The 24,443-nt window shown below is 35.9% G+C and overlaps 1 protein-coding gene across 12 annotated transcripts in view; it reads right to left on the bottom strand.

Moving 5' to 3' along the window:
• Nucleotides 1-24,443, bottom strand: part of RGS7 (regulator of G protein signaling 7) — a gene marked incomplete at both ends in the record, with an annotated part of 489,391 nt that overhangs the window by 137,194 nt on the left and 327,754 nt on the right. The window lies entirely within an intron of this gene.

Raw genomic sequence — 24,443 nt, 5'->3', positions numbered from 1 at the left:
GTATCTTCTCCTATCTCTGACCCCTAAATTTTTTTCTAATGACATGGATCATTATTATGAGATGATAAAAAGAATATTAAAGGTATCTAGACAGAGGTGAGAAATCAAGTACTCTACAAAAATGAACAAAAATGTAAGAAAAATGGTATTTCAAACCATCTATGCTATATTATGTGAGACAATGATCCTGTATCATCCAGACTGCTCTAGCTTTTACACATATAATACATACAGTGTATTATATACACACCATTCTAGATAAGGTCTACAGAGATTTATTTGACAATAAAAATACATTTCCGAATGGGCTGGAAAACAGTTGCAATGCTTTCTGTAAACAGAAATGTATTCCTTCTATAGCAGCCAATAATCTCTTCCAAAAAAGGTGAGCTAACAAAATTTGTTTAATCATTATTATTGCATTTGTACAGAGATGACATGAATTGATAACAAAGTCTAAAAAACATGGAAATACCCACAATTTTTAGTTTAACATAATCACTTATAAAATATGAAAAGATTACTTATGTGCATATTATTATATAGAATTTACTTACAGATTTCTATCTCTTAGACAAGTAGATATAATGATTATTTTACTCTAAGATTACAGATCTATTTATATCTCCAGTTATCAATTTTGGGGAGCTATGATAGCTGGTAATTACTGAGACACTAAGATTTTTGGTGTGGCACTGCTAAGCATAAGAATTCCCTCCACCCCCTCTCTTCATGCATATAATGGCTATTACTAAAAGTCATTGTTATTTTTTTTTCTGTCATGGGATACTATGGAAATCCTTCTAAATGTTATCTAGCATCTTGCAAATATTTTAAATGGTATCTTCTCCTATCTGACCCCTACTTGCACAATGTTCTTATTAATAAAGAACAACTACTAATTACACTCTTTGCCACACTAATGGAAGATTTTATTAAGTGAATTCATCTCCTTCACTTTCCCAATGAATTTTTCCCTGCGCAGAATGCTATTTTTCTACATTTTTCCGTTGACTTTATATATATATATATATATATATATATATAAAACATGATTTATGCATCATATTGCATAGTTCAAAGTTAAGACATTCTCAAACCTGTGCTGCATACAATTATATACCCATATATTCATGAATTTTGTTAAAACTTGGGAGCTAGTGTGATGATGTAGGAGGAATAAAACTTTGGAGACATATTTTGTTACTTAAATCCTATAAGGTTTTTCCATCTATTAATGAAGTTAGTAAATGCACCTTACAGAGTTAGCATGAAAATTGAATAAGAATACATGTGAAGAAGTCAGAATAGTTCTCAATAGGTGGTAGCTATTGTGTTTCATTACTTACATGTTGGATCATTTTCAATTTTCTGTAACGCACTTTCAGGAAGTATACTTCCATAAATTTGCTATTCAACTAGGCTAAGTGAAGGAAGCTGGCGGTCCTAAATAGTATCCATTTACATCTCTTGTGTGTGTGTGTGTTTATGAAATTAAAGTGGTAAGAGAAACTATGAAAATTTCTGATTCATAAAAATGAGCAGGTGCTTACAGACTTGGCCATATTCTGAATCCCTGGATGCTCCCTATCAGATAGTGTTGGGCAGAGTAACACATTACATTCATTCTAGAATTTCTAAGTCAGGTGGTTTACTTGATTTGTCATAATCATATTTACACTTTTATTCCCAGAAGTAGGAATATATTATTAACACTACATTACAGCAAGAGAAATTGTGTTATAGCACATGAGGACGTTTGTAACATATGCACATAAAAACGGAAAACTGAGATGCCCAGAGAGAAATAATAAAGAGAGTCTATGGGCCTCCCTGGTGGCACAAGGGGTAAGATATTGCAGCCCAAGTTTGATCCGCGGGTGGCCAGGGAGCAACCCACATGGTGCAGCAGACTTCTCCTGTCTCCTCCACTGCTCCCCTCAGTAGTGTATTTCAGTCAATCTGCCTGTTCTGTTCCCTAATCTGTCTCTGGTGAATCCTCTCACCACCCACACCTCTGGCCTGTACTCCAGTTCTTGTATGCATAAATAAATAAATCTTTGCAAATAAACAAAAGAGATTCTGAACTCTAAGCCTAGGAAAGATTGCAACTGAAATAAAGCAAATAAGTAAGTGTGGGGGGGAAGCAGTTAGGTGTTAAAGTGCTAATGAGGATAGATAGGCATGTTGTGGTAGTAACACCTAAAAGGGGAAATCTTATATTTCTAAAACACAATCTAAGTTGTAAATCAATGTTATCACAATAAAGCAAAAATAAATAAAAGAAAAATAGTAAAAGTGAGTCAAGGGAAGCTACAGAAAAAAGAATAAGAAGCAAACAAACATAAGAACATTCTTACTTTCCTTCACCCATTAGACACAAATTCTATAATAGATTTCTGCAGATTTTTCTTCATGTAGCACTTCCATAATTTAGCCTGCATAAACACTTGCTTATGAGAATAACAAAGAATTAATTAGTAAATTTTATCTATATTTTGAGGACTAATACTCAATTTTTATTTAATTTGATGATATATGTTATCATTTCACTAATTTCCAGTGATACTTATGTTCCATTTTACTATTAAGGAATATTTGTTTTGATAAAGTTTGAAAATGTCTTGAATTCAGTATAGATAAATTTATGGGGGTATTATTAGCTGAAAGTATAGTTTCTACGTGACTCACAGATAATTCAGATATATAGGTCAAATCAAATCATTTAACTTAATATTTGAAAGACTGAACTTTCAGTGATTTGGGGGTCTTGTTCAATAGTAACTTACACATATTGAGATTATAGTGGTTATATTCTCCATCACAGGGATTCTAGAAAATCTGTCTTCAGAAAAAGGTAAATGCTCTCATAAAAAATTGGGGAGTTTCTACTTCACTTAAAACTATAAAAACTATAAGCTTATGGGCTTCCCTAGTGGTGCAAAGTGTTAAGACACAACCTATGAAGCTGTCTGCAGCCACCGGAGCATGAGTTCGATCTCCAGTGAGGGAGCAACCCACATGGTGCAACAGACCTCTCCTGATATGCCTGCTATTCCCCTCAGCAGTGTACTTCGGTCAATCTGTCTGTTCTGTTCCCCACTCTGTTTCTGGTGAATCCTCTCACCCTCCGCACGTCTGGCCTGTAACCCAGCTCTTGTATGCATAAATAAAAATAAATCTTTTTAAAAAACCTGTAACCTTGTACTTAGTAAATCAATGGTAAAAGTATATATTGGATCACTGCTTCCAGAATGAATGAATAAATAATTTTATGAATAAATGACATGTAAAAAATATGAAAATCAGTACTAAATTACAAAATACTAAGCTGGTATTTTGTGTTGTGATGATTAACAGTTTGTTCAGCTCTTCTAAGATAATGTAGACATTCAAAATCTCTTTTACAAAATACTTTTTGCAGACATTAAGGTGGGGTTGTTTTAGAAATTATATTATGGGAAAAAGTAATAAAAGCCAAAAAATGTCTTAAAGTGGAGTTCTGGTAGTGTTTTCAAGGTTGAATTATTTAGTGTTAATGATTAACATGGAGCTACACTTTCCCATGGCCCTGCTGGTTCTGAATCACAGCACAGTTTTAATAAGAATTTGGAATATCACTGATAGACTTGGAACAAAGAGTTTTATGAGTAACTCATTAAGAGTGCCCTCCCAATAATCACATACCAGATGGTTCTGCCACATTATGTGTCTCAGCAAAAGAATTACTTATCAATCTTCTTGAGCATATGGTAGTCATGTCACCAGCCCAACTTGGTAAGTTCAAAAACAAACCTATCAAAAAACTCATTTATTTTCCGTTGGAATATACAAGTCATGAATAAACTGAGAAATAAAAATACATCCCCAATCAAAACTGTTATGATGTGAACAGTCCAGCATAGCTTTGTTAATTCTTCTCATTTCATTACATTACTTTACCTCAAATCCTGAAGTGACAGGATTTTCAAAATTCTTTAAAGGCAAAGTGAATTCTATGTAAAATTATTTGCTTTTGAACACATCTACTTTGGAAAGTTAATATTATGAAAAATATTAAAGAGACTTGTTCACTTTCATATTTAAATTTATAGGAGCATATATTCCTATGCTCAGTTCCATATTTGTGACATACTTTAAATGGTAATATTATTCTTATCCGAGGTGCAACTCCTGAAATTCCCGGCTTCTCCCAGATGGAAAGCATCATTATATTAAGTGATGGAAACGTTTCTCTGAGTCGAGGAAATAGTAATATTAAATGTCAATAATTTGTTTTTATTGTGGTCTTGCGTTATTTATTCTTATTTTTATTTAGGTAGTAGCAAATACACTGTTTCATTATCAACGCCCTTCATGTAGCCAATATGATTAAGTTATGGGGAGAAATAGTTTAGAAAGAAATATACTTAAAATAGAAAAAGTCAAAGAACAATGCTAAAATGTAGACAGAGGTAGTAAAATAATAGGCATTCATCATTATTCTTCTGAGTCATAATGGAAAGATTTTGTTGAATGTATTCTGCATTTAATCAGACAGGAAAGTGGTCATTTTAGAAATACTTCAAAATATAATATTTTGGGAATTGACATTTCAAAAGATAAGGGTAATCATATGGAAAAATTCACATAGATTGAACAAATTTGTTCTCCAACAAAGCCAGAAAAGGTAATCTATTACTATATTTAGGAATTCTAAGATAACTCTATTATGCCAGTAGTAGGAGTTAGTGAAGGAAGTATTTGGGCTTTCATTTAAAAAAACACACCATTTTCATATAGAAAATTCAAGTATTGCTTGCTTTTCCATAATCACAAATTACCGCATAGAAGTGAATAATGTGGCAATGAGATAAAATGATTCTCTTTGAGAGAAATAGAAATGTGCACAATTTAGATCAATTAAACTTTGAGAAATATACCAGCTAACTGATACAAATAAATGATATTTTTGAAAAAAGGAAAAAAATTCAGAGGTGAATCAGCCCACTACTTGGGTTCCCAAATCCCTCACCTGTTAAATGAGGATAATAAAAACCTGATGTCAAAAGTTTGTTTTGAAATCAATTGAGATGATATTGCAATTTGCTTAAAATAAGGTTCATTGATTATAAATGTTGCAACAATTTGAGTTATTGTCAGTTGATACTTGTGAAAGGACACTGTCAGTAATACTTATTCTAGTATAGAAGACAGAGAGGGAAACTGGTAGTTGGTATTGACCTAGACTTCCAGGTCAGGTTAAACACTCTCAACTCAACAATACTTAAAGTATTTTTGATAATCAAGAATAAAAGATCAGTGCCAGAATCACAGATTTAATAGCATAGTTTGGTATCATAGTTATAGTGAAAGATGTGCAAAGACAACATATTCTGCACTTTGCAATTATAAATCATAATGTGAAAATACCAGAGATTGATGAGAAACTCCCCTGGTTCAGGAAAAGGGTTGGGAGGATTCATAAAAGACCTGATAAAAGATAAAATACATTGAGTCTGACAATGCTGAGAAAAACCAAGACAAACAAAGCACAATTATATTAGTCAGAATCTAGGGGAAGCATAATAATTTCCTAGGACTCAAAAAAACCCATAATCCAATGTAAAACATTGATACCAAGACTAACATGACCATAAATTATGATGTTTACTATGCACAAATGGGTAGAATAGTCTCGTTATCAGAAATCAGCAGTTATGAAACCTTAAGAAAATATACCAGAGCCTCCCTGGGGGTGCAAGTTACTATGAAGCTATTCACAGCACAAGTTCGATCCCCAGCCCAGGAGCTAACCCTCATGGCACAGCAGACCTCTCCTGTCTCACTCAGCTGTTCCCCTCAGCAGTGTATTTCAGTCAATCCACCTGTTCTGTTCCCCACTCTGTCTCTGGTGAATCCTCCCACCCTGCACCTCTAGCCTATACCCCAGTTCTTGTACACATAAATAAAAATAAATCTTTTTAATAGAAATATATCTTTTTTCTTTTTTTTTTTTAAGATTTATTTATACAAACACTGGGTACAGGCAGAAGCGCGGGAGGGTAAGAGAATTCACCAGAGTCAGAGCAGGGAGCAGAACAGACAGACTGACGAAATACACTGCTGAGGGGAGCAGCAGGCTGCAGGAGAGGTCTGTGCACCATGTGGGACCCTCACCTGGTGGCCGGGGATCAAACTGGCACTGCAGAGGCTTTGGGCAGCTTTGCAACCCAGCGCTCAATTGCTGCGCCCTAGAAATAAAACATATCAATGTGAGGAAAAAAAATGCTACAATTGAAAAATAATAGAAGCTTATGTGGAGAACTGATTTGGATATATTTTACATAGGAACTAAATCTACCAAAATGAACTAAGATGTTCATTTTGGTAGATGTAGTATATTCCTCTGTATAATTGAGAGATGGTACAAAGTTATCCGTACTTTAATAACATTCTATTTATAGGTATGATTGGTATGATAGGTACATAGGGAAGTTTTCAGGAGAGGATAATCACAGAGAGGTCATTCAAAAAGAGTGTAAGAAAACTATAACAATGCAAGATCCAAATCAATAATAAATTATAGGGTAAAACAACATTCCCCTTAAACTATGACATCCAACTAAAATGCTTCAGCAAGTGAAAAAATAAAAAAAAAAAAAAGGAAAAAAATATGCTACTTACCAGGGAGAAACTATTCGCACACCATTTGACAACAGATTAGTACTTAAGGTCTACCAAGATAATTTTTAAGATCTACCAAGAACACAAACAACTCAACCAAAAAGAAACAAATGGATCAATTGAAAAAAAAAAAAACAAACAAAAAACAAGCAGGAGAGCTAAACAGAAATTTTCCAAAGAAGGTACAGATGACCAAAAAGCATATGAAAAAATACTGTTCATCATCACTTCTTATCAGGGAAATGGAAATCAAGATCAAAATGAAATACTATGTCACAACTGTGAGAATGGCCCACGCCAAAAAGACCAGAAAGAACAATTGTTGGCAAGGGTGTGGAGAAAAGGAAACCCTTGTACACTGTTGGTAGCAATGCTGATTGGTACAACCTATGTGGAAAACAGTATGGAGGTTTGCCAAAATATTAAAAATAAATTACCTAAATATCCTTTAGCCACACTTCTAGGCATCTAACCAAAAGATTAAAACAATACAAAACACTAATATGAAGCGGCATATACACGCCTATATTCACTGCAGCATTATTCAAAATATCCAAGTTATGGAAACACAGTATCCAACAACAAATGAGTGGATTAAGAAAATGTGATATAACCCAGATATTCCCTCATTTAACCAACTCATCTAAGTTTAGATGTGCAGAAGGGCTAAGACAAATAGCATATTTCATTCATATGAGGAATATAGATAAACAAACAAAAGTACAGAAAATCCAAACCAAAGAAGGCTAGAAACTTAACTGTAGGACAAAAACTACCAGAAGGGAAGTTGGGGGAGGGGGACAAAAGGAGAAGGGGATCCAATAGATTATGGTGGAGGATATAGATTATTTGGTAATTGACTTGATATTGTCACATACAGCTGAAACAGTATGAACCTATACTTCCAAATTATATACAAAGCTGTAAGTCCTTGTTACTGCAATAAAAATAATACAAAAAAATTAACATGTGTTGTATAAAATTTCTATCAGTTATTCTACCTAAATGAGTTGGAAGGAATAGACTGAGTTTCTGCAACATGATGCTTCAGATCATAGAGCACAAGCTACTGACCAAGTACACATTTTTATCATGAAAACAAACAAAAAAAAAGTTCAATTGCAAATCATGGGATTTGAATTCAAATATTTGTCTAGTTAAGTAATTGCTTATTTTGAGTAAGTCATCTCATTTCTCTGAACTTTAGAGCTGGCATCCAGAAATTCAGAAGTAAATCATCCAAACTCTTTCCAACTCTGACTCTCCACCATGGCGTACAGTCAGTCAGTCTGAAAGAGCACTATAAGAAATTCTTTCATTCGCTCTTCCTCTTCTGGTATTCCCATTATTTTTATGTTGGCTCTTTTGGGGGGATAAATTTTGGAGTGTTCCTTCTTTTTATTCTTTAATACATTTCTCCCCTTCTCTCCCTGGGTTCTTTTTACATTTGCATTTTGAATTACTCTGACTCTTCCACATGAGCTACTCCTGAAATTTTCTCCTAAATATTCCAACCACTTTATTTCTCTTCTTTCTTTTTATTTCTCTTCTTAAACACAGAAACAAAATTTTTATCTTATTTAGAGCTTTTATTTTATTTTTTTCTGTCTTAATTTTATTTCTATGGTCATTTAGTTGATTTTCTGAGTTTTCTTCTATTTCTTTTAATTATTTTGTCATTGCAAATTAAACTCTGCATTTGATCAGAGACGATAAGTACCATGTTTTTGAAGTTTGGTTCAGAACATAAAACACTATATTTGTGTTGTATTACCCCCTGGAGACTTACAAGGTCATCTGTTGGGTTTGTCCTGTCATCATTTGTATTTGCAGCCCTGTTACTATAAGTGAGGCTGCTGCTGGGAATGGCTACTCCCCTTTCACTGGTCAGGAGTCCCACTGGTCCTGGTGGCAACTGGTATGGTTCTTTGGTAGTCATGATGTGTAGGATCTCTATATCACTTCTCTGGTGTTAATGCAGTCTGACATGTGAGATTCAGGATCTCATGGGAGGTTGTGAGTGGAAAGACCACTCTAACTCCTCCCTGGTGTGAATCTGGGACCTCAGCTGTACAAATGGCAGACTTCCTGTTTCTACTGGGACAATGCAAAATGTGGGTCCACTCTACCACATCCTTTGTGAGAATCAGTGACCTCAGTGGTTCTGGTGTACTCTCATCAACATTTCAGGTCTAAGTTATTTGGAGCACTTTGTTTGTTTTACTCTATTTTCCTATCAGCGTCTTAACTTTCTGGGCTATTACAAGAAACCAAAATTTACACATAAATCATGCACTTTTTCATAGATTAAATTCTTAGAATTAATATAATGGGGTCAAAATAACATAATTTCATAAAATGCATATAATTTATTTTTTATTTTTTTAATTTCATATATTTATTACATAATTTTTAATTTTTGCACAATGTGTGCATTTTCATCTTGGTTAGAGTCCCCATACAATTCCCATCACCTTTGTTTTGATCCTACTAACTTCTCTCTGTCACACCCGTAGTGTGTCTCTGGTTTATATGGATCATCTCACTCATAGTAGGAATTTAGAAAACCTAAATAAGAACCAGGAAAAAGACTAACTATAATAAAGTAAAAATCAAAATCAACAAGCAACTACAAACCAGAAATGCATATAATTTAAATCTTCATCAGGAAATTGTAAATATATTGGAATCCCTGTAAACTTGTGAACCATTTGACATTATCATTTATTTCCTCATTTTTAATTTGATGGGAAAATATTGTCTTACTTTAATTTGATTTTGCAAGACCATGTTAAATTCTAATTAAAATAAATGGTCTTTCTATATATAACATGAGTGAAGAAAAATACATTCAAAGTTGATAGTGACACTTGAAGCTTCATAAGCTTGGAAGGATAGTAGTCTGAGGCAAAGAGTGAAGTATGTCAGGGTCTCCCCTGATGGTGTAGCAGTTGAGCACTGGGCTGCAAAGCTGCCCACAGACTCTACAGTACTGGTTCTATCCCTGGTCGCTGGCAAAGGTCCCACATGGCTCGCAGACCTCTCCTGCTGTGCCCGCTGCTCCCTTCGGCAGTGTATTTCATAAGTCTGCCTATTCTGCTTCCTGGTCTGGCTCTGGTGAATTCTTTCACCCTCCTGTGCTTCTGACTGTACCTAATGCTTGTATAAATAAATCTTTAAAAAAAGAGTGAAGTATGTCAATTTCTCTTCAATCTCCTTAAAAAAATTTCTCTCTTTTAAGTTTTCTTATCCTTCATTCTTGATTTATTTTCTAGACTTATATAATTAATCATAATACTGTATTTCCTTTTTAATTCCCCTAAGTTGTTCATTCTCTTATTATTGAGTCATAGCAGGTTTAGTAATTTAGTCTATGAGTCTTCAGTTCTTCATCCATTTTTTCATTCTGTTTACCAGAATGGTACATAACTACAACCCATGCTAAGTGAACATGATATTCTCTTTACCATTATCCTCCAGAGCCTCAGAATGCAGTGAACTATATACTAGTTTAAAAAGCAAACAATTTGACCGAACTGGGGCATGTAAAGAAGTTGCCACTCCCATCATCCTTCTTATTTCACCCAGTTAATAGGAAAGAACTCCAACAAAATACATTGTGGAATCTATAGGCAGTGAAAAAAAGTAGTGTTGGGAAACAGAGAATCTGTACTATGGGGGAACATTTGTGAAAGTAATAGCTCCAAGAGAGGCTGACTAACACACTGAAAATTTATGGCAATATAATAGAATTATATATATATATATATATATATCTTACTATCATACCTGCAAACTCTAAAAAATTAGAATTCACTTCAAAGGGATGTAATACAGAGAGGCTTTCTGGGGTGAGTACTAAGAGAGGTCCATAGTTCAGAGAAGTGACATAGACAAGAACACTGGAGGAATTTGAAGTCTCTGTCATTAACAAATATACCAAACATTCAACATGGCTCAGCTACTCAGCAGATTAGAATAACTCAGCATACTACGGCCTCCATTGCTATTTCCTAATATATAATATGCCCAAGTTTTAATGAAAAATAACAAGAAATGTAAAGGGACAAGAAAAAACAGTGCAAAGAGGTAAATTAGCAGAATCAAATTTAGATAAGATGGACTTATCAGATAAATAATTTAAAATAGCTATGATTATTATGCTTAAGGGTTTTAATGTAAAAAATAAAAGATATGAAAAGACAGATGGCTAATATAAGCAGAGGAGGAGAGGAAGATAAATAAGAAGGACATATTAAGAAAGAATCACAGGAATACTCTAGAATCAAAATTGTAAAGGAAGGAAGACTGCACTAATGGGCTCATTAGTAGGCTCCACAAAACAGAGGAAAGAATCAGTGAACTTGAAGACAGATCTTTGAGACAGAGAGAAAAGGAAAAGGAGGAGGCAAAAGAGGGGGAAGAGAAACAGAACAGAACATCCAAGTACTGTGAAGTATACTAAAAGGTTTAGCATATGCATAACTCAATTACCAGAGTAGAGAAAAGAATAAAGCAGAAGAAACATTAAAAGGATAATGGCCAAGACTTTCCAAAGTCAAAGACAGACATAAAGTCAAAATTCAGAGAACGCAGGATAATTACCAAGAAATCTAAAAGTAAACATATCATATTTTAATGATAGAAGATGGAAAAAAAATCTGGAATGAAGCAAGAAGAAAAATAAACAAGTGACAACAAAAAACTCGCTAACTTATGAAAAACAAGAATATTAATTACATGGATTTCTTATCAGAAATCATGTAGGTAAAAAGAGAGTGGAGTGAAATATCTGAAGTGATAACAGAAACACTCCCCTTACACACATACTCACAAATTTAAAATACTACATTCAATGAAATTATCTTTCAAAAATAATGGAGAAATAAAATTTTCAAACAAAAGAATTAATTGTCTGGAGATCTACACTGAGAATATTAAAGAAGTTCTTTATGATGGAAAAATAACTTCATGACAGAAACTTACATACACATAGAAACAGGAGATCATCAAGAAAGTAATAAGTAATGGTAAAATAAAATATTTCATTTTTTTTAATTTAGAGGTTCTTTTTTAAAAGATTTATTTATTTATTTATTTATTTATTTATTTATTTATTTTTGTTTATATAAGAACTGGGTAAAGGCCAGATGTGCAGGAGGGTGAGAGGATTCACCAGAGACAGAGCAGGGAACGGAACAGGCAGACTGATGAAATACACTGCTAAGGGAGCAGTGGGCGAGACAGGAGAGGTCTGCTGCACCATTTGGGACCCTCGCCGGCTGGCCAGGATCGAACCAGCACTGCAGAGGCTGTGGACAGCCTCACAGCACTGTGCTCAACCACCTGCACCTCCAGGGGAGGCCCTAAAATATTTCATTTTTAGAATTCTATCTAAAATGTATGTTTGCTTAAACTAATTATATTAGCTGATATACATCTGAATAAGTACAGTATATGAGAGCTATTCCATGAAAGAATAAAGGAAAGAATAGGAAACACATTATTATTAAATACATGATGACATGTGAATCAGTGTTACTTTAAGATGGAATTTGAGGGGCCTCCCTGGTGGTGCAAGGGTTAAATTCTCAGGTCCATCAAGCTATCACCAGCCACTGTTGCATAAGTAGTTTGATCCCAGCCAGGAAGCTAACCCCCATGTGCAGCAGACCTCTCCTGTCTCACCCACTGCTCCCCTCAGCAGTAGATTTCAGTAGATCCCTTGTTCTACTCCCCACTCTGTCTCTGGTAAATCCTCTCAACCCCCCTGCACCTCTGGCCTACACCTCCATTCTTGTATGTATAAATAAATTAAATTAAATCTTTTTTTAAAAGATGGAATTTGATTAGCAAATATGTTTATTGTAAACTCTAGGTTAAGAAAAATTATTAATAATTCTGGAAAAATTGTTTAAAAACATTATTGATATCCTAACAGACACATAAAATATAAAATGTTCATTTAAAACTATATTTAAAAATTTTAAATATAAATATAAAATAAAACTATTTATATGTAAAGCTGGTGGCAAAAGGGTTAAAGACAAAATGCTTTCAAGCTATCACCAGCCACTACAGTACAAATTCGATCCCCAGCTGGCCACAAAACTAAGCCACATAGCATAGCAGACCTCTCCTGTCTCTCCCACTGCTCCCCTCAGCAGTGTATTTCAGTAGATCTGCCTGTTCTGCTCCCCAATTCTGTCTCTGGTGAATCATCTCACCTCCCCTGCACCTCTGGCCTATACCCCAGTCTTACATGGATAAATAAATAAATCTTTAAAAATCTTTAAAAATAGGACCTCCCCAGTGTTGCAGCAGGTTGAGCACAGCACTCTGACTGTCCATAGCACTGCATTGCAGGTACGATTCCTGGCCGGCCAGGGAGATAACCACATGGCACAGCAGACATCTCCTGTTGCGCCCACTGCTCCCCTCAGCAGTGTTTTTGGTCATCTGCCTGTTCTGTTCCTTGCTCAGTCTGTGGTGAATTATCACCCTCCCATGCCTCTGACCTATACCCCAGTTCTTGTATAAATAAAAATAAAATCATTTAAAAATTAAAAAAAACTAGATATGGCAGAATAAATAAAGAAAAATATGCTAAGGATACATAGTCTATAGAACACGACAACTATTAATTTATATAGATCACTAATTACTGTAAATAATACAATTAATATACATAATATTAACTGATTGTTAAAGTGAATTAAGTGATTATCAGAGTGATTTTAAAAAATAAAACAAGAGAGAGATCAACATGGTGGCGGGGAAACGCTGCTAGTAAGTCCTCCCATTGAAAAAAGTTAATAGGGAGGAAAAGCGGCAGGTCCTTGTGAGAACTGGGACATGAAAGATAAACGGGTGACTCTGGCAAACTGCCTGAAGGAGAAAGTTGCCATAAAAGAGGAAGAGAAAAGAGGAAAGCTCAAAACCATGCTACCCTCCACCACCCACAAAGTCAGCACTCTCTGACCAACAGAAAGAAAAAAAAAACAATGAGAACAAATTACACATCAAGAGGGACTGTGAGTGGAAAGGAACTAGTTCAGGCACGGTACCCCATGAACTGGAACTGTGGAGAACCATGTGGGAATCACCGCGGAGGTAAATGAACAGCTCCAGGCACCATTAAAGGAAAACAAGGACTCCATGGAGACCTACAAATAGTGCAAGGCCAGCCGGTAAGCTTGTGCAAAAAGCAGCAGGCTCAAAAAACATATGCAGATCTCGGCTGTCCAGGTCCCTAAACCTGTGACCTAGGCTTGTGGGGAGACACACAGGAGCCTTCATTGAGGTGAATGTCCCTCACTGAGTAATCAGAAACCAGAGGCCCAGACATGGGAGCAGGGTGCAACAGGTGTCATTTCTGTGGACAATAAACTGGGCTACAGCCCGCATCCCAGATCTGAGGGCTTTAGAACTGAGACCCGGGGCAAGAAATTCAGGGTGTTGGAGCCCCATGATGGTGGGGCACAGGGCAGACACAGCACCTCAACGCCATTGAGGCACTCCACACCACTCCCACTCTGTTCCCCAGAACCCACAGGGGAAAAAAATGGTTCAGGAAGGACACTGGGAAAGATCTCTGGTGCCACCTAGTGACCAGGAAAAAACACCAACATCCTGATAGTTGGAAACTAGGGATCCCCCAAACACCCTCAGGCTCTGAGAGAGGGTGGGCCATGCAAATGGGGGTAAGAAGGGAAATAAGTCATGGAACAAGGTCCCATTCTGGAACTGAGAGCCAGGCACAGGATCCGGGGCATGGGGCGGGCCATAGCAGCGGACACTGAACAGGGTGACAGCCAGTGTTTTGGATCTGATAGCCCTGGAACTGAGTCCTAGAGGGCAGAATTCAGGGCATGGGATTCATGCAGCTGTGGGCACAGCACCCTGTGAACACGGGGCAGACACAGCACCCAGCTTGAATCTTATTCAAGCCCCTGTGTTGAGGTGCTCCCCTCCACTCCCCCTCTATTTCTCAGAGAACCACTGGGTAAAAGCACAGGTCAGCAAGTATGGGTCTCTGGCACCACCTCGTGGCCAGAACAAAATCACCAACTAGCCAATTTCCCCTTGGAACTGAGTAAATACAGAGGCAAGGAACTGTAAGGGACAGTGCCCAGCAACACAGCATCAACACCCTGGTGGAGTTTTGGCCTACCAGTGCTGGTCTAAGTCTGGTAAACAGTTTCTGACACCCCTAAAGAAGTACTCCAAAGAGATGCCCGCCAACACCAGTGGCACAATGTCCCAACACATAGAACTAATTAGAAAGCAAAAACAGGGAGAAGAAAAAATATAAATAACCAAGCAAGCCCGCAGGAGAAGGACACACCACAAGAAGAAATACAGTCACCAGGGCTCAACAATGACATGGAAAAATTTCTCAGCCTATAAGATAAATAATTAATGATCATCATGATTAAAAGGCAGAAAGAAAACGAAAAGAAAAAAAAATGATTTGAGACAAATAATCACTGAAATGAAGAATGAAATTGACATCTTAAAAAAGGAAAGAAAAGAAATGTAGGAGATTAAAAGATTACTAGAGGAAATAAAGAATTCTGGGATAAGAAATGAAAACAGAATTGATGACATGGAACAATGGATCAGTACTATCGAAGATACAGAAATCGAAAGAACCAAAAGAGAAAAGAAGAGAAGTGCAAATGACAAAGTGTGAGGAGACTCTTAGACAATTATCAGACTCCATGAAGAGAGGAAATGTGAGAGTTATTGGCATTCCAGAAGGTGAGGAGAAAGACAAAGGGACTAAGAAATTATTCAAGGAGATAATTGAAGAAAACTTCCTAAGCATGAAAAAGGAGACAAATATAGACATACAAGAAGGGAGAACTCCCTTGCAGTAAAGCTTGCAAGAGTCCAAGACAAGGAAAAAATAATGAAATTGGCAAAGGGGAAGAAACAGATAACTTATAATGGAAAACCAATCAGGTAAACTTCAGACTTCTGCGAAGAAACATTACAGGCAAGAAGAGAATGGGGTAACATATTCAGCAAACTTCAAGAAAGCAAATGCCAACCAAGAATACTTTACCCTGCAAAGCTCTCCTTCCTCTACAAAGAAAAAAATATGGACCTTCTCAGACAAACAGAAACTCCAGAAATTCATTACAACTAAACCCCCCTTCCAAAAAAATTCTTCAAGAAGTCCTAAAGCCAAAACCAACAGAAGAATGAACAAGAAGAACAGAATAAAGCAAGGAATAAAATCACCAAAAAGACAAACAAAGTGGCAAAAAAAAATTGCCTGCATTTCAATATTAACTCTATATGTAAATGGATTAAACTATTCAATAAAAAGACAAAGTAGCAGGCTGCATTACAAAACAAAATTCAAACTTCTGCAGTCTCCAGGAAACAATTTAACCACAAAAGATAAACAAAGACTGAAAGTAAAAAGTTGGAAAAAATCCTACAAGCAAATGTACCAAAAAAAAAAAGGGGGGGGGGCAGGAACAGCCATACTTATATCATATGAAATAGACTTCTAATTAAAAAGGTAAAAATAGACATAGACGGATACTATATTATGATCAAGGTGGCAATACATCAGGAAGATATAACACTCATCAACATATACTCACCAAATGAAGGGGCACCAAAATATATTAGACATTATTAGCAGCTCTGAAAAGAGACAGTAAAGAAAATACATATATAGTGGGAGACTTCAACACCCCACTCTCACCAATGGACAGATCAGTGAGACAAAAAATAAACAAAGACACTAGAGCCCTAAATAAAGACATAGAACTCATGGACTTAACAGACATCTACAGGACACTGCACCCAAAAAACTCCGAGTACACATTTTTCTCAAGTGTGCATGGATCATTTTCCAGAATCTATCACATACTGGGTCACAAGACAAACATCAACAGATACATGAAGATCAAAATCATTCCAACTATCTTCTCTAATCATAAAGGCATCAAGCTAGAAATAAATCATGAAAAGAAAATAAGGAACTGTCCCACTTCATGGAGATTGAAATCCACACTACTGGAAGACCACTGGACTAATGAGGGGATCAAAGAAGAAATTAAAAAATACTTTGAGTTGAATGACAAGGAGGACACCACTTTCCAGAATGTATGGGATGCAGCAAAAGCAGTAATAAGAGGAAAATATATAGCAATACAGGCTCACATCAACAAACAAGAAAGAACTCAAAGAAATAGCCTAACCTCACATCTCAAAGAACTAGAAAAAGAACAACAAGAGAATCCCAAAGCCAGTAGAATGGAAATAATAAAAATGAAAGCAGAAATAAATGAATTGGAAATTAAAAAAACAATCCAGGGCCTCCCCATTGGCGCAGTGATTGAGCACTGGGTTGCGAAGCTGCCTGCAGCCTCTGCAGCGCCATTTGAATACCTGGCCACTGGGTGAGGGTCCCATATGGCATGTAGACCTCTCCTGCCACCCGCTGCTCCCCTCAGCAGTGTATTTCATCAGTCTTCCTGCTCTGCTCTCGTTCTGGCTCTGGTGAATTCTCTCACTCTCCCATGCTTCTGACTGTACCCAGTGCTGTATAAATAAATAAATTTATTTTTTAAAAAAAATCCAAAATATCAATGAAACCAAAAGTTGGTTCTTTGAATAATAAACAAAATAGACAACCTCTAGCAAGGCTCACAAGGAAAAAATTGGAGAAAACACATATAAATAGGATTACAAATGAAAGAGAAATAACAACAGACTCAGTAGAAATCAAAAGAATAATCAGAGAGTCTATGAACACTTATATGCAAACAAATTCAACAACCTAGAAGCGATGGACAAATTCCTAGAACAATATAATCAACCATATCTGGACTAAGAAGATATAAAACAACTAAACAGACCTATTACAAGAAGTGAAATTGAAGCAGTAATCAAAGCACTCCCCAAAAATAAAAGCCCAGGCCCAGACGGCTTCACAAATGAATTCTACCAAATTTTCAGCAGTGAATTAGTGCCTATCCTACACAAAATTTTCAGAAAAATTGAAAAAGAAAGAAAATTACCAAATACATTATGAAGCCAACATTACACTAATACCAAAACTAAACAAAGACAGCACAAAACCAGAAAATGACAGGCCAATCTCCCTAATGAACACTTATGCAAAAATCCTCAACAAAGTCCTTGCCAACAGAATCCAACAATGCATCAAAGGGATAGTACACCACAAACAAGCGGGATTCATCCCAAGGGCACAAGGATGGTTCAATATACGAAAATTGATAAGTATAATCCAACACATCAACAGATAGAAAAATGAAAACCATATGATCATATCAATAGATGCTGAGAAAGTATTCAACAAAGTCCAACATCCATTTATGATGAAGGCCCTTGAAATTCTCGGGATAGAAGGAACATACCTTAACATGATAAAAGCTATATACAGCAAACCCACTGCCAACATTATTCTCAATGGCAAAAAGCTGAAGACCCTTCCTTTAAGATCAGGAACAAGATAAGGTTGTCCTCTCTCATCACTGCTCTTCAATATAATACTGGAGGTCCTAGCCAGGACAATAAGACAAGAGAAAGGCATACATGGAATCCAAATAGGGAAAGAAGTAAAACTATCACTATTTGCAGATGATATGATAATATACACAGAGAACCCTAAAAACGCCACAGAAAAACTACTCAAAATAATCAACCAGTTCAGTAAAGTAGCAGGATACAAAATCAACACACAAAAATCAGTAGCCTTCCTATACACAAACTATCAATTGGAAGAAGAAATCAAGAAAACCATCCCTTTAATAATTGAAACCAAAAAAATCAAATACTTGTAATAAACCTAACAAAAGAGGTGAAAGACCTATAGAAAGAAAATTATAAATGCTGTTAAAAGAAATTGAAGAAGGCACAAAAAATTGGAAAGACATCCCCTGCTCATGGATTGGAAGAATCAACATTATTAAAATGGCCATCCTCCCAAAAGCAATATATAGATTCAATGCTATGCCAGTAAAAATCCCAATGACATTCTTCAAAGAAACAGAACAAATACTGATGAAATTCATATGGAACCACAAAAACCATGACTAGCCAAAGCCCTGCTGATGAAAACAAAGGAGAAAGGAGGTATCACACTTCCGAACTTCAAGCTATACTACTAATAAAATAAAATAAAATCCATGATAAGTAAAACAGTTTGGTATTGGAACCACCTTATACCAGTAAGAATGGCACATATCAAAAAAAAAAACAAGCAACAATAAATGCTGGTGAGGATGCGGTGAAAAATGAACTCTTCTACATAGGAAGTGGGATTGCAAACTGGTCCAACCATTGTGAAAAGCTGTCTGGAGGTTCCTCAGTCTACTAAAAATGAAGCTACCATACGATCCAGCAACTCCACTACTAGGGTCTACCCAAAGGACACAAAAACAGTGATTCAAAAGAGCACCTGTACACCCATGTTTATTGCAGCACTATTTACAATAGGTAAAACCTGGAAACAACCCAAATGCCCCAAAATAGATGACTGGATCAAGAAGATGTGGTATATATACACAATGGAATAATATTCAGCAATAAAAAAGAAACTCATGCCATTCGCAGCAACGTGTATGGAGCTAAAGGAATTATGCTCAGTGAAATAAGCCAGAAGGAAAAAGAAAAATATCGGATGGTTTCACTTATAACAGGAATATAGGGAAACCAAATAAGACATCAGTGTAAAAAAAAATAATAATAACAGTACAAAACATAACAAAGCAAAAACAGACCATTATAAACCAGAGATATACTACAGGGAAGGAGGAGAGAGAGGGATGAGTGTGAGGGAGGGAGGAGCACAGCAGACAGTGGCAAAGGTGCATGGGTGCCTTGGGGAAGGAAATTCTATGGGGATTTAATCTGGGGGGGTGGGGGAAAATATTGTTCAAAAAATTAAAAAATGATGATAAATGTTAAAATAAAAAAAATAAAAAATAAAAGACAAAAAATAAAATAAGATCCAACTGTATGTTATAAACACTCACTTTAAATAGAAAAACTCAAAAACATTTAACAACAGCTAAATGGAGAAATAAATTAAAATGGTCAAGCTGATCACAATCTTTTGATATCATTTCTAGATTAATTCCAGACAAGGCATATTTCATTTAAAAAGTTATCAGAATTGGGCCTTTCCTGATGGTGCAGGCGGTTGAGTGCCATGCTGTGCTGTGAAACTACCTGCAGCCTCTGCTGAGCCGGTTCGATCCGGCTGGCTGACTGGCAAGGATCCCACATGGCACACAGACCTTTCCTGTTGTGCCTGCTGCTCCCCTCAGCAGTGTATTTTGTAAGTCTGCCTGTTCTGTTCCCCACTCTGTCTCTAGTGAATCCTCTCACCCTCCCACGCATCTGGCTGTACCCTGGTTCTTGTATAAATAAATAAATAAATCTTAAAAAAATAAAAATTTATCAGCACTAATTGAAGAATTACACAATTATAAAGAGGTCAGTTTGTTAAGAAGACAAAATCTTGAACATGTGTATAATTTACAGAGTATCAAGATATGTAGGGCAAATACTGATCGAGCTGGAAGGGAAACTAGAGAAAGCCATTGTTATATGGAAAATTTTAACACTATTATTTTATCAATGAAAAATCAAGCATGAGGTATTCTAAAAGAATACATGAGATGTGAACAACCTTAGTAATCACTTGATTTGATAGGTACTTTTTTAATTATTTGATCAAATTAACACTTTAATATTTTATCCACCTACAGTAGATAGAATATGTAGCATGGAATTGATATAATTCATAATCATAATAGACTGAATATTAAAAGATCATATGGATCATATCAATTACCCCCCTCAAAATAATTAGACAAAACCCAACATCCATTAATAATAAAAGAAAAACAGCAATTTAGCATAGTAAGAAAATTGGAAATTTATCAAATTGAGAAAAAAGGTCAACAAAAACACTATAATTAATACCATTGTTAGGTAGAAACTGAAAGCTTTCTCTTTAAGTTCATGAATGGAGCAAGATTGTTCTCTTTCACACTCTAATTCAGTCTTGTACTGCATGTCCTAACTAATTCAACAAGATAACAAATGGAATAAAAAGTGTACAGACTGATAATAAAATCCGTTGTTATATACTTGTCTGTGCAGAACATCTTCAAGACTACAAAAATTGGGTCTGCCTTGTGGCATAGGGGTTGTCTCAACACTATCACCAGGACAGGGAGCTAACCCACAAATGGTGCAGCCAATCTCCCCTGTCTGGCCGGCTGGTCCCCTCAGCAGTATATTTCAGTATATGTGACTTTTCTGCTCCCCACTCTGTCTCTGGTGAATCCTCTCACCCCCTGCACCTCTGGCCTATATCCCAGTTCTTCCATGCATAAATAAATAACTAAATCTTAAAAAAAAAAAAAAAGACTACAAAAACACTCTTGAAATTAAAAGGCTAACATAGCAAGGTTCTCAATATGCAAAAGTTGATTACTTTCCTTAATACCAGAAGTGAAAAACTGGAATTTGAATTTAAAAATACACTGTCAACAAAATAAATGACAGGCCACAGATCGTGAGAAAATATCTGCAAAATAAACACAAGACGCTTGAATAGAAAAATATAAAAATAGGGCCTCCCTAGTGGTGCAAGGGGTTAAGCACATAACTATGAAGATATCTGTAGCCTCTGCAGCATGAGTTCGATCCCCCATCAGCCAGGGAGCTACCCGCATGGTGTAGCAGACCTCTCCTGTCTTGGCCGCTGCTCCCCTCAGCAGTATATTTCAGTCACTCTGCTTGTTTTGTTCCCCACTCTGTCTCTGGTGTATCCTCTTATTCCCTGCACCTCTGGCCTGTACCCCAGTTCTTGAATGCATAAATAAATCTTAATATATAAATACATATATATATAATTCTTAAAACTTAATCAACAATGAATCAAATAAAAGTGTGCTAAAGATCTAAACAGACACAGTAGGGAGGTACACAGATGACAGGCATACAAAAAAAAAAAATGTTCAAAGTCATTAAGGAATGAAGTTTAATAACAATAATGAGACACCACAGCACACCTTTTAGAATGACTGAAATAAAAATTAAACCTGACTCTACTTAATAGTAATGGTGAGGTGACAGAGTAGGAGGAACTCTCCTTTATTTTTGGTGGAAAGCAAAATGGTATAGCTAAATTGGAAGACAATTTGCTAGATTTTTATAAGGAGAAAAATTGTCAACGTCTGATCAATAATCACACTGTAAGATACCCAGCACTTTGGAAAATTTATGTTGACACAAAAGATAACAGATAAAATTCCATAGCAGCTTTATTCATTATCTCCCCAAACTGAAAGTGACCAAGATTTCCTTCAGAAGGTGAATGGATTCACATATGGAATATAACTTAGCAACAGAAGTTATGAGATATCAATTCTCCCAAAGAAATAAATTAACCATAAATGAATTCTCTAGCAGCAATAAACCTGCTTTCAAAGGCTATAGACTTTTCTTATAGTCTATACTACATTATTTCATTTATAAGACATTCTGGAAAAGATAAAATTTTTATGGGAATGGTTAATAGAGCAATATTTCCATATTAAGGACATATTTGAATAGGTGAATTACTAGGAAATTTTGGGGAAAATGAAACTATTCTGTAGAAAACTATAACAGTGGATATATGATATTATGTCTACATCAAACCCTTAAAACATTTAAGTGCAAAAATAGACCTCAATGTGTGCAATTAAAAAAAATCATCTAAAGTTTTGAGGTATCCAAGGAATGGAAATTTATAGACAAGGAAAAGGAAAAGACAGATTAATCCATATGATAGTGACTTTGAGTTAGAGACATCAATAAGTCCCACCCTTAATAGAGACACAAATACTTATGAGTATATAATTGTGTTAGTATGTGCATACACACACACACAGGTGTATTTCCTTATTCTGACAGTGAAGAATGCCTGATACCAGGTCTACCATGAGGTAATGTTGGAACTATCACAGGCTCCATTCCAGGCCTTTCAAGACTCCATTCATCATCAGCTACCACCAGTGATCCTCTGGTAAGAACTCTCCCCAGTCCAAGGCATATCCAACAGTGCTGCAGTAACTGGACAAGCATCAGTCCAGGCCACACAAGACCCCACCCACCAGCAGCAAACCAGCTAAAAGATATAAAATTCAAGAAAAATAATGAATGTCTTAAAAAACAAGATCAATGAACAGAGGATGAAAACTGACATTCTAGGGCCTCCCTGGTGGCCCAAGCAGTTAAGATGCTACCTATGAAGCTATCCACAGCCACTACAGAATGAATTCAATCCCCAGCCTGGGAGCTACCCCCATGGCACTGCAGACCTCTCCTGGCTTACCTGCTGCTCCCCTCAACAGTGTATTTCAGCCAGTCTGCCTGTTCCTCTCTCCATTCTGTCTCTGGTGGGTCCTCTCACCCCCATGCCTGCACCTCTGGTTTGTACCCCAGTTCTTGTATGCATAAATAAATAAATATTTTTAAAAATGGATATTCTAAAGAAGGAAATAATGGAGTTGCAGGATGAAAAAAAAAGGTTAAATGAGGACATGAGTAATAATATAGGAAGCTATAAGTGTGTAATAAGCCCAGAGGAAGAGTGAATCAGTGAACTTGAAGATGCACATTTACAAAGAAATAAGATAGAATATTTAAAAGAAAAATGAAATAAAAAACAAAAGCATGAAGATGCATTTCATGAACTATCTGAATTAATGAACAAAGGCAATATAAGAATAATGGTAATTCCAGAAGAGGAAGAGATAGAAAGGAACAAAAATAAATTTTAAAAAATAATAGAAGAAAGGGGCCTCCCTTGTGGTGCAGGGATAAAGACAGAGTGCTATCAAGCTATCACCAGCTATTGCAACATGAGTTCAATTCCCAGTCAAAGAGATATCTCACATAGTGCAGCAGACCTCTCCTGTCTTGCCCAATCTCCCCTCAGCACTCCCCTCATAGTAGATCTGCCTGTTCCGCTCCCCACTCTGTCTCCGGTGAACCCTCTCACCCCGCCCCCGCATCTCTGACCTATGCCCCAGTTCTTGTTTGCATGATTAAATAAATCTTAAAATAAAAGAAATAATAGAGGAAAATTTCCCAGACCCAGAGGAGGAAATACATATGCATATGCAGGAAGCTAAAAGAACACCATAGTACCTAGACAAAATGAGATCAACCAAGACAAGTAGTGAATTTTCCAAAAAATCAAATCAAAGAATATTGAAATTTGCAAAGGTGCACTCCTGTAAAGGAACTCATATCAGATTATCATTGGATATCTCAGAAGAAACTTTGAAGGAGAGAATTTGAAGATGTGATTGAATATTTTAAATATAAAAACTGCCAACCAAGAATATTATATCCTGCAAGACTCTCTTTTTTATATGAGGTAAAAATAAAGGACTTCTCAGACAAACAAAAGAAAAGTCATTAGCAAAATCTAAAACCCCCCTCTGAGAAATATTAAATGAAACTCTAGTATTACACCAAATTGAGTAAAACACAAAAAGAAAAAAGAAAAAGGAAATAGATACAAACACAATATTAAGGATAAAATGACAGTAATATACTTTCATATATCAAACAGACTAAATTCAAATTTTAAGATATATAGTTGCTGGCCAGATTTGGAAATAGAATCTAAGCTTCCACTGTTTCCAAAAGACACAACTGAGCTGAACTGCAAATATAAATATAGGCTCAGGATTAAGAGTTGGAAAAAAATCAAACAA

Source organism: Talpa europaea (genome assembly GCF_964194135.1).
Source record: "Talpa europaea genome assembly, chromosome: 14".
Classification (NCBI taxonomy): Eukaryota; Metazoa; Chordata; class Mammalia; order Eulipotyphla; family Talpidae; genus Talpa; species Talpa europaea.
Note: the sequence above shows the minus strand (reverse complement) of the source record. Positions and strands in the feature narration are given on the sequence as shown.